This window comes from Schistocerca gregaria, chromosome 5 (assembly GCF_023897955.1).
Source record: "Schistocerca gregaria isolate iqSchGreg1 chromosome 5, iqSchGreg1.2, whole genome shotgun sequence".
In the NCBI taxonomy this organism is placed as follows: domain Eukaryota; kingdom Metazoa; phylum Arthropoda; class Insecta; order Orthoptera; family Acrididae; genus Schistocerca; species Schistocerca gregaria.
The window spans coordinates 475708602-475720767 of NC_064924.1; positions in this window are offsets into that span (position 1 = coordinate 475708602).

Consider the following 12166-nt stretch of genomic DNA (forward strand, 5'->3'; position numbering starts at 1 on the left):
TCATGGTGAGGGGTTGTTATGTAGGATTGGCTTATGTCATTTGACGTCTATCCTACCTGTCTGACATGGTTCGAGCCTCATTCACGTATCTGTGAGTGTTAGAGCAAAATGTTTGAGTACACGTTTGCAGAATACACCGATATGATCTTTCTGTACGGCGAAGCTGATGGTAATGGAAGAGCTGCTCCTCGTCTTTATCAATGTCCGATATCACTGAATCCATTTTTTTTTACACAGTTATGCAACGTCATCGAGAAAGGGTACCTCCGGCGTAGGCAAGTGTGACTGTGGTGCTCCAAGGCGATGGCACAGAGCCGAATTGGAAGAGGCAGTACTGCATCACGTTGAACAGAACCCGTCAACGAGCAATTTCTGTGGCAATTGTGGGGGTTTTGCGTATCATCAACATGGACAAATGCAATGAATATGGATGATATGGTACTATATGGTATTCTGCGGTTTGAATTCACTCTGTTATTTAGCAGGTGCATTGATTTCATTTTGTAAATTATACTGACAATATTATACACATGTATAATCGAATATTCATACTAAAACTTCACCCGGATAATTATTTTGTTCAAACTGCACAAGAATTCCACCCGACCTAGTGTAATAATGTTGCTGTAAGTTGTGTTCATATCACTAAGATTACAGCTCTTACATCAGTGGTTTCATAATTTTCGTCATCGATGGATTAAATTATTCTTAGCAAATTGATAATGAAAAGGAACCACAGAATACCACCCGCACACAACACTGACGTTTGCTACCAGAAATATTTTTCTCTGTGATTCGTGCGTAGTTTAATTTTGGCTTCATACATCACCAATGAAATCTTGTTCAGCAATAAATACCATCAGCACTGTTCTTAGAAGATGCAGTCTGATTAGATAGAGGATTTCTTTTTTGATTAAGATTTTCCTTTGCTCAATAAATAATTAATCATTTAAACTGATTCCACCAAAAGAAATTATTAATACTCTTTGCAAATTAGTTTAACACAAACCATTGATATTTCGACCAGAAGTACAGACGAGGTTGCTATATAATCGCAACTAATAATGGCTGCTCTTCTTGCAGCTCAAATCGATTCGCGTCTTGCGGGTACAAAATGAAACAAAAGAATGACCTAGATTAACAAAGAATGTAAGACAAATATTGTCTCTGTTTTACATAATTATCATATTTTTAAGAAATAAGTACATAAATGAATGAATATTATTGAGCTACGTAATTTTCCACCCATTCATATTCCACTCGTCACATTATAAGTAACAAATATATATATCGTGGGTGTTATACTATTAACGAGCGGAACTGCAAAACTAGTTATGTACTGGGTCACGCGTAATCATTTACTTGTAAAAGTGGTCGCATTACCAACATGTTTTCAAAGGGTTGTTGTAAGGAAACGGTGCGTTTCAAAATATTATCTACTTACTCCACTCTACATGTCCTAGAAGTTCGTAGAGGGAAGGTGTAGAAAGAGAAACATTCTAACATACACATACATCAAATTACATAATTCGTGAGTCGAATAAATGATGTAACTACATGCTGACAAATAAGATTATGCTAATATAAGAGAGAGAAGACATCGCATATCTCGTGCTCGACTATTGTATGTGGTTGCTGTGTTCTCCACATTTTTACATTGGGGCAGTTCATTTTCCACTTAAATGGAACGCAACTTCGACGGTGAACACTAAACGTGAACAGAAATAAATTCTCCGAACAATAGTAACTGCCACCGTGAGGTCTTCACCCAGCATGAGGGAAGCAAGAGTCACACGCCATTCCCCAGCAACTACCCGTCATGGCACACGTTGTAAGAGACAATAGATTCCCATTACGAGAAACCTATTACAACAAAGTTTCTCTCTAATTCCGCCACAAGATACTAATAACGTCAATGTTTGTAGTGCTTAACCTCTGAGATGCAGTCTTCCATTCCGATCGTCAGTTGTAAAGCTTGTGTTGGCACCTTATTTTGCGTTTGCTGCACCCCGCTTATGTCTAGCTTGTGCACTAACGCCTTTGAACATTGTTGAGGTTTCAGTGTATCCCCCACTGTTACCGAGGGAGAACTGCAGCGTTATTATTGCACGTGCGGTCTGAGTGACGCACCTCACAAGCCTTGTTATGTCGGGTGGAAGTAAGCCCACGTGTAGCGGCGTTCGTCCAGGCGATGCAGACTTCTATTCTGTAATACAGTCATGTCTAAATGACACAAGTGATGTTTATGAGCATGATGATAAATCAGATTCTGAAATTTTTGGCGATGAAAGGAAAGACGCAGTAAGTAAGATTCATTCTAAGGTTTATTCATAGTAAACTTTTATTCACAGTAAGGTTCAATTCGTCTAGTGAACACTTCATCACAAGAAGCAAGTCGCAAAAACACGACGTTGTTCTTCAATTGCTAGGTATAAGTTGTCGAGCACGTACACTCCTTTACAACACATTCATGTTGAGAAATATTACAAAAATGTAAGACAAAAAAAAACAGAGTACCTTATCATATACTCAATTTTTAATGGTTTAGTTGTACCCATCAATTTCTAAATAGTCTAATAAATATTTTACTAAATATTTTTACTAATACATTTAATGCAGAGGTTGGAATCACGATGAGTTAATTTCTCTTAATTTTTAAGTTGAATTAAACCAAGTTGTATAAAGCATACATACAGAGTCTCGTCTACGTTTATTTTATTAGCTGTAGTTAGTCACTAAATACTGTTCTGTACAGTGAGAAAACAAGATTTGAGGTATCTACAAATCTGAGGAAAAAATACGGCAAACCGGTCTGTTAGACCTCGTCACAATCTAAGTCCCAGTGTAAGCAGCTCACAAGTTAACGGTTAAATTTGTGACGTAATGTCATGGTAAGTACATCACTCTCGGAAAGATGTAACAGACTCTGGAAAACAGAAGCACCGGCAGACTCAGAAAAAGGCCATTGTAACAGTGGCAAAAATGATGGTTTCACCAGTGATGGTTCTTAAGGGTACGACGTGGCACCATACCAAGAAAACTTTCCTGTGGAAGCTTATGCAACAATAAAAAACCATAGACGTTGCTGTTTATCGTTATTATGAGGGCTTGCAGCAGCTGAATCTGCAGGGTCTGAAACGCAAACGTCGCCGCAAAATACGCCAGACACACATCTACATCTACTCCGCTAGCCACCAGGCGCTGTGTGGCGAAGCGAAGGGCACCAAAGTCATAACCCCCACCCCTCCCCTGTTCCATTCGCGGATCGCGAGAGGGAAAAGCGACTGTCTGAGCCTCAGTACGAGCTCTAATTTCCCTTATCTTTGTTTGGTGATCATTGCGTGATATGAAAGTTGGTGGTAATAATAGATGCACTACATCCTCGGCGAATATCGGATTTTGGAATTTAGTGAGCAGCTCCTTCCGTTTAGCGCATCGTCTATCTGCAAGTGTGTCCACTTCAACTTTTCTATGAGATTTGTAACGCTCTCGCGATGGCTAAATGTACCAGTTACGAATATTGCCGCTCTTCTTTGAACCTTCTCAGTCTCTTGAATCAGACCTAACTGGTAAGTGTACCATACAGACGAACAGTACTCTAAGACTGTACGAATTAAGGTATTGTAAGCAATTTCATTTATTGAAGGACTGTATCGCTTCAGGATTCTACCAATAAACGGCAATCTAGATTTCGCCTTACCCGTTACTTGTGTAATCTGTTCGTTCCATTTCTACGTCTACATCTATATCCATACTCTGCAAGCCACCTGATGGTGTGTGATGGAGGGTACTTTGAGAACTTCTATCGGTTCTCCTTTCTATTCCAGTCTCGTATTGTTCGTGGAAAGAAAGATTGTTGGTATGCCTTTGTGTGGGCTCTAACCTCTCTGGTTTTATCCTCATGGTCTCTTCGCGAGATATACGTAGGAGGGAGCAATATACTGCTTGACTCTTCGGTGCAGGTATATTCTCGAAACTTCAACAAAAGCCCTTACAGAGCTACTGAGCGTCTCTCGTGCAGAGTCTTCCACTAGAGTTTATCTATCATCTCCGTAACGCTTTCGCGATTACTAAATGATCCTGTAACGAAGCGCGCTGCTCTCCGTTGGATCTTCTCTATCTCTTCTATCAACCCTGTCTGGTACGGATCCTAAACCGGTGAGCAGTATTCAAGCAGTGGGCGAACAAGCGTACTGTAACCTACTTCCTTTGTTTTCGGAGTGCATTTCCTTAGGATTCTTCCAACGAATCTCAGTCTGACATCTGCTTTACCAATGATTAATTTTATATGGTCTTTAGTTTTAAATAATTCCTAATGCCTACCCCCAGATAATTAATGGAATTAACTGCTTGCAGTTACTGACCTGCTGTATTGTAGCTAAATGATAAAGGATCTTTATGACGAACTCTCGGTTGACACGACGAGTCAATTCCTGTGGACTACGTGCAAAACTTTGTTCAGTGGTCTCCACATTTTAACCAATCACACGGGGACGACCTGTGGATTCCTCCGTACAAAGAAAGCCAGTGTCTTGAAATTATTATACCGTCGTTGAATGCTCCGAACCTCAGGAAATGCTATACCGTTAGTCTCGACGAAAATCGCGCTCCACAGATGTAATCGAATCGCACCTGCTGAACCTGAGAACGCAGAACACATTTTACTGACGTGTTCTGACCACCTCGTCTCGATGTGCATTGGGTAATGTCAGCTGAGGGAATCCTTACCGCCGACCACATGAACCAGCAATGTACAATTAAGAGCCAATGTAAGCGGTGAAAGTCGACACGTATGTAAAAATTTTACCTCTAGTTTACATCTTCATTAATGTAGGAGGTATAGTGTGCTGAGTCCCGATGAATGTTTTGGAATACCTTATACTTTATGCAAAGGAAGTTAGAAGATCAGTCCATAAATGCTATGCTGGGTGCTGTGACGTATATAAATTTTCGGTATATGTATATTTTCGGTGCCTACAGTGTCACGTTTTTCAGTGTCACACAAATTTTTATTTTTAAAGTAGATCACTTAAGACTATTTCCATGGGTTCGCCCCTCAAATTTCTGCCTCATATCACAAAATTGTCGTCTGATGTAATACAAACTGAAAAAATAAATTCCTTTTAAACCACAGTTTCGTATATAATTTATATTCAAAACCTTACACCTGTGTCACAGAACTAATCCTACATCGAGAATCCTTTACACAAGTTTAAGGGAAGAAATGCTTCCGATAATTATTACAGTATTTAAAGAACATCAAAATATGAACAGGCTAAAATGAACAAACAGTACATGAGACTATGTTAATCAAATCAACTATAAAAAGCTAAGGAGCATATTATTAGCAAAATGAGAAATATGCAAAAGTGAAATGCCAAAATGAGCACGTCTCAATTGGGAGTAAATCAAAACAATCGGAATGGCTGAAAGATAGCACAATAACATGAACCATAAACGAATAAGAGCTAAGCAATAAGAAAATAAGAGAATAGGCAAAAATGAGATGGCAACAAAATGAGAGCTGGCCGAACTCCGTCGGCACTTATATACGGTTGCGCTCGCGGCTGCGTCTAGCGGCCCGTACTCAAGTTGTGCGATTGCTGTCGCACGTCGACCCTTACTCTATGATGTTACAGTGCATACACTGAACATGTGGAGAAAACTATGGGCAGAATATTTGAAACACCATCTGGTCAGTACTTCGTAGTCAGTTAGTAGAACTCTTTAAAAATTAGACTGCCATTTGCAGAAAAAATTCCACTATAAATGAAAAAATATTGCATCTGTTACGGCGTAAAGTCAAGCGTCGGCAGGCCAGTCGGGAACGGCAGGGAACAGAAGGCTGTGAGAAGAGGTCAGCCAATCGCACGCTGACCGGACCTCGCTTCCAGGACGACAACGCGACAGCAGCCGCCCCTATGTGGAGAGAACATAAGCGCTGCAACCGACTGGTGACGGCCCAGCTCAATAGCAGCTTCAAGATTCGCGACTTCAATAGCAGCGCCAACGCTAGTCAGTTTGACTGTCCTCTGTATGCAGCCCAGACTTGGGGCTGTTTATACTGAAGAACGCTGATTATTTTGTATGCCACTGTTTGCTTGCAACACATCTGTGTAGTTGCCAAAGTTGAGTACTGTAATTTCCTTAGTGTAAAAAAACTCATTGATACGACTTGTTTGATTGTTTACCTAGCGAACCGAGTATGCAGGCTTCCTAGACACTACAGCTTCATTCGCTAAGAGGTATCTTTTCTGTCGATTCATTTGTCAGAAGAAAAATACGAATCCAGATGAATACGTTGATCTTTTGCACACGTGTGCAATAAGAACGAACCATAGACGGAGGGAACAGAGAAAGATTAATATAGAAATGATTTCAGCTTAAAGAAACAAAATATTCATCACTTATTTAGACATAAGCACTGTGTCCATATCTCAATTGATACTTGTAAAGCACTGAGCAATAAGTGTTTACCATACCCGAGGCCACGTTCGTGCGATAAGACAGTATGAGACACATGATGCTATCGGCAACACTTGTCTGAATACTCAAGTGAATGGTGTTATCTCGGGTTTGTTAAACTGTGTACAACTGAGAACGCCGAAACTGCACTATCGTAGAATCCAGAAGTTGAACAGTTCCAAAGGAGTCACGTAGAAATTAAGAATATTTATGAGCATATTCATGAGCATCCCCGCCATGTTTCACTCTTGGGCGCACCCCCAGTCATGTTTCACTCTTGGGCCACGTTTCACGCCTGGGACGTAATATCGGCCAGAAGCTGGAAATAGTGTGAAACAAGACTCATCCGACCAAACGACTTCCTTCCATTGATTCACTGTCCAGGTTTAACAACCTGATCACTGCGTTTTCTTGTTACGTGCATTTGCGTCACTGATTAGTTGTTTTGGAATCCCATGGCCAAATAAAATATTATTCACCTTAAAAAGGTATTCATAAAAAGCTGATTAACCTACAAATTTATTGCTTCCAAAGTATTTATTAATACAATTATCGTTTATTTTTCACTCTCAGTTGCAAATTTTTTAATACGCAACGTGTTTCGATCTCTCTGGGTCAACAAATGCCAGACCCGTGCATACGGGTAAAGTTTCATAATAATGAAAAATCCATTAGACTAACGCTCCGATAAATACTACACTAGCAGGAAGGTTAGAAACTGTATACACTTTTCACGAGTAGTATAGTTTAAAAAATACTATGACTTTCCAGACAAAGATAGGAATACTGTTGTAACAGTCCATTCTATCTTTGCATCCTTAGATGCGGTAAATTTGTGCAATAAATTCCCTGTCCATGAGGCATTAGAAATTATTGAGAAAAGCTTTATAAAACATAAAAAATGGCTACGGGAGAAATATGTAATTGAATTAATGTAACTTGTGGAAGTGATCTTATCCTATAATATTTCACCGTTACCGAAAAGATATCCCACCAACCTGAAGGGCAGCCACGGTAAATTCTCTGACTGGCATTGTAACTGAGATTTTCCTCAATCATTTGGAATTCCGGATTTTTACTAACAGTGCTGCAGCAGCCAGTAGCGGTCGCGCGGTTCCAGACTGTAGCGCCTAGAACCGCTCGGCCACTCTGGCCGACGTATGTGTTTGCCCTTAGGATAATTTAGTTTAAGTATTGTGTGTGCTTAGGGACTGATGTTCGTAGCAGTTAAGCCCCATAAGATTTCACACACATTTGAACTTTTTTTTTTATTAAGAGGCTGGCAACACATTAAATCAGCAGAACGATTTCGTTTATGTTGTCTTCCGTTTGTCACCTAAATGGAGTATGTGTCAACAAGGTCCCGTTTAAACTATGACCGAGTTATTCACCTACTTCCTCTAATTTAAGCTCACGTTCTGTTTCTAATGACCTCTAAAGAATTTTTGTACAGTGTAATTGGACAAAAAATGGCTCTGAGCACTATGGAACTTAACTGCAGTGGTCGTGAGTCCCCTAGAACTTAGAACTACTTAAACCTAACTAACCTAAGGACATCACACGCACTCATGCCCGAGGCAGGATTCGAACCTGCGACCGTAGCGGTCACGCGGTTGTAGACTGTATCGCCTAGAACCGTTCGGCCACTCCGGCAGGCTGTAATTGGACAGATTTAAAACGAATCCTCTAGGTAGGTGCTGAATTGTTATTGCCAATGCGATGTGAGCCCACCACTTGACATGAAAACATGGTGCCTCAGAGCCAAATAAAGCAAATTTGATATCATTTGCAGGGAAAGTTATGGCTTTTGTTTTCTGGAATGTAAGAATTCTTCTTCTAGTTGCTGTCTTATGGTCCATAACTAACTTTGCGAACCGTGGACGTTACTGAGGTGGATGAAGTTGCCTGTTTCTATGACACAGGCAGACGTAGAGTTCGTGCAATTGCAGCGGAGGGATGTAAGAGGAGAGGTCAGAAAAACATGTTGTTTGTGAATAAGGGCATTATCCTTGTGAGCGTGCCCTGTGCCAAGGCAAGCACGTTCAGTATGACGAAGTCGCGCGGGGTAGCCTCGAGGCATAGGGGTCTTCTCACAGTCCGCGCGGCTCCCCCCGTCGGAGGTTCGACTCCTCCCTCCTCTCTCGGGCATGTGTGTGAGTGTCGTCCTTAGCGTAGTTTATTTTAAGTTAGGTTAAGTGGTGCGTAAGTTTAGGGACAGATGACCTTAGCCGTTTGGTCCCATAAGACCTAACCGCAAATTCCCAAATTTTTTCCAGCATGACGGATACAGGGATTAGTGACCAAAAGGTCGTTATAGAGAGACTGACGACAAAAACATCCAGATCCACCAAAAATAATCCCAAAAATATGTCTATTTAAAAAAAAGGAAATAAAAATCCGGCTGACACCTTCCTAAGAGACAATCTCTACCCCTTCTCAGTTAACTACGTGAGTGTAGACTAGATGTTGCTTCGATTCAAAGAAATAGTTTGAAGCAATTGAGAGATGTACACTGAATAAATTAATAAAAGATGGTACTGATCGCTATGGTACACAAAAAAATGTCACAACACTGTTACAGAAGCAACGAAAAAAGCATGCCGACTTCACAAGAACACAAAATCTCCAAGATCGGCAATGCTTTACTGAGGTTAGGAAGTTAGCGCGAACTTAGCTTCCACAACGAAACTATTCCTCGAAATCTGACAGAGATCCTGGCGGTATATAAAGTACACCAGCGACAAGACACAATCAATACCTTCACTGCAATGGTAAAATTGTCAATGATAACGCCACTAAAATGAAGTTATTAAACACAGAAGAAAAAAGTTAATATTCCAGACTTCGAATCAATATCAACAGTCAATATGAGAAGTAGAAATCTTTGGTGCAGCGAAGCAGCTTAAAGCGATTAACAAAGGCGAGTCTCTCGATAAAGATATCATACCACTTAGGTTCCTTGCAAAGAATGCTGGTATAGTAGCCCCATGCTTAGCAATCATATAAAGCAGCTCTCTGAACAAAAGGTCCGTACCAAAACACTGGAAAGCTGCACAGGTTGCACCAACACTCAATCAAGGAAATTACAGACCCGTATCAATGACGCCGAATTGCAGTACAATTTTGGGACTATACTGTGTTAGAACATGATGAGTAATCCCAAAGGTAATGGTCTTTTGAAACATTATCAGCACATATTCAGAAAATATCATTGTTCTGAAACAAAACTACTTATTCGCATGAAGTAATGACTTTCTGTCGACAGGGTATCTCAAATTGATTTCATATTCTTAGATTTTAAGAAGGTTCCTTAGAAGCTACTTCTAGTGTAATTGTGTGCATGAGCAGTATGGTCTCACTTGTGCAATGCAGATTGTAGTAACTCACGGAAAGTCATCGAGTAAAGCACAAGTAATATCTGGTGTTTCCCTCCAAAGAGGTGTTTAGCCCTTCTACTATTCTTAATGTACACTCCTGGAAATGGAAAAAAGAACACATTGACACCGGTGTGTCAGACCCACCATACTTGCTCCGGACACTGCGAGAGGGCTGTACAAGCAATGATCACACGCACGGCACAGCGGACACACCAGAAACCGCGGTGCTGGCCGTCGAATGGCGCTAGCTGCGCAGCATTTGTGCACCGCCGCCGTCAGTGTCAGCCAGTTTGCCGTGGCATACGGAGCTCCATCGCAGTCCTTAACACTGGTAGCATGCCGCGACAGTGTGGACGTGAACCGTATTGCACATACGGACTTTGAGCGAGGGCGTATAGTGGGCATGCGGGAGGCCGGGTGGACGTACCGCCGAATTGCTCAACACGTGGGGCGTGAGGTCTCCACAGTACATCGATGTTGTCGCCAGTGGTCGGTGGAAGGTGCACGTGCCCGTCGACCTGGGACCGGACCGCAGCGACGCACGGATGCACGCCAAGACCGTAGGATCCTACGCAGTGCCGTAGGGGACCGCACCGCCACTTCTCAGCAAATTAGAGACACTGTTGCTCCTGGGGTATCGGCGAGGACCATTCGCAACCGTCTCCATGAAGCTGGGCTACGGTCCCGCACACCGTTAGGCCGTCTTCCGCTCACGCCCCAACATCGTGCAGCCCGCCTCCAGTGGTGTCGCGACAGGCGTGAATGGAGGGACGAATGGAGACGTGTCGTCTTCAGCGATGAGAGTCGCTTCTGCCTTGGTGCCAATGGTGGTCGTATGCGTGTTTGGCGCCGTGCAGGTGAGCGCCACAATCAGGACTGCATATGACCGAGGCACACAGGGCCAACTCCCGACATCATGGTGTGGGGAGCGATCTCCTACACTGGCCGTACACCTCTGGTGATCGTCGAGGGGACACTGACAAACCGTCATCGAACCCATCGTTCTACCATTCCTAGACCGGCAAGGGAACTTGCTGTTCCAACAGGACAATGCACGTCCGCATGTATCCCATGCCACCCAACGTGCTCTAGAAGGTGTAAGTCAACTACCCTGGCCAGCAAGATCTCCGCATCTGTCCCCCATTGAGCATGTTTGGGACTGGATGAAGCGTCGTCTCACGCGGTCTGCACGTCCAGCACGAACGCTGGTCCAACTGAGGCGCCAGGTGGAAATGGCATGGCAAGCCGTTCCACAGGATTACATCCAGCATCTCTACGGTCGTCTCCATGGGAGAATAGCAACCTGCATTGCTGTGAAAGGTGGATATACACTGTACTAGTGCCGACATTGTGCATGCTCTGTTGCCTGTGTCTATGTGCCTGTGGTTTTGTTCAGTGTGATCATGTGATGTATCTGACCCCAGGAGTGTGTCAATAAAATTTCCCCTTCCTGGGACAATGAATTCACGGTGTTCTTATTTCAATTTCCAGGAGTGTATATAAACGATTTAACAGACAATCTGAGAAACTCCCTAAGATTGTTTGCGGATGATGCTGTCATTTTCCATCCACATCAAAATCAACTGCAAAATGACTTAGACATGGTCCGAATAGTGGTAACTGCCTCTGCATATGGAAAAGTGTGTTGTCACCCACATGAGTACGAAAAGAAATCCGTTAAATTTCGGTTACACGATAAATCATACAAATTTAAAGTCTCATAATTCCACTCAATATCTAGGAATTACAATTAAGTTCGGCTTAAGTTGTAACTATCACTTAGATAATCTTATGGGGAAGATAAACAAAAGACCGCGTTTTACAGAGACAACACTTAAAAGACGCAGCATGTCTACTAAAGAGACTGCTTATTCTACACTTATTCATCCTGTGCCCGAATACCGCTGTGCAGTATGGGATCTTTATCAGATAGGATAGACAGAGGACATCGAAAAAGTCCAAAGAAGAGCTGCTCATTTCGTAGTATCGCGAAATAGGGGAGATAGTGCCATGAATATGATACAAGAATTGGAGTAATAATCATTAAAACAAAAGCGTTTTTCGTTCGGTGAGATCTTTTCACGAATTTTCGGCCATCAAACTTCTCCTCTGAATATGAAAATATTTTATTGCCACACACCTACATAGGGAGAATTGATCATCTTAATAAAATAAAGATAAATCAGAGCTCGTACATAAAGATTTATGTGTTCATTTCTCCCATGCGCTGTAAGAGACTGGAACAGTAGTGAAATTGTGTAAAACTGTGCTCTTCCAGGCTCTTAGCTGTTGAGTAGTCATGTAGATGTTCATATCAGCTAATG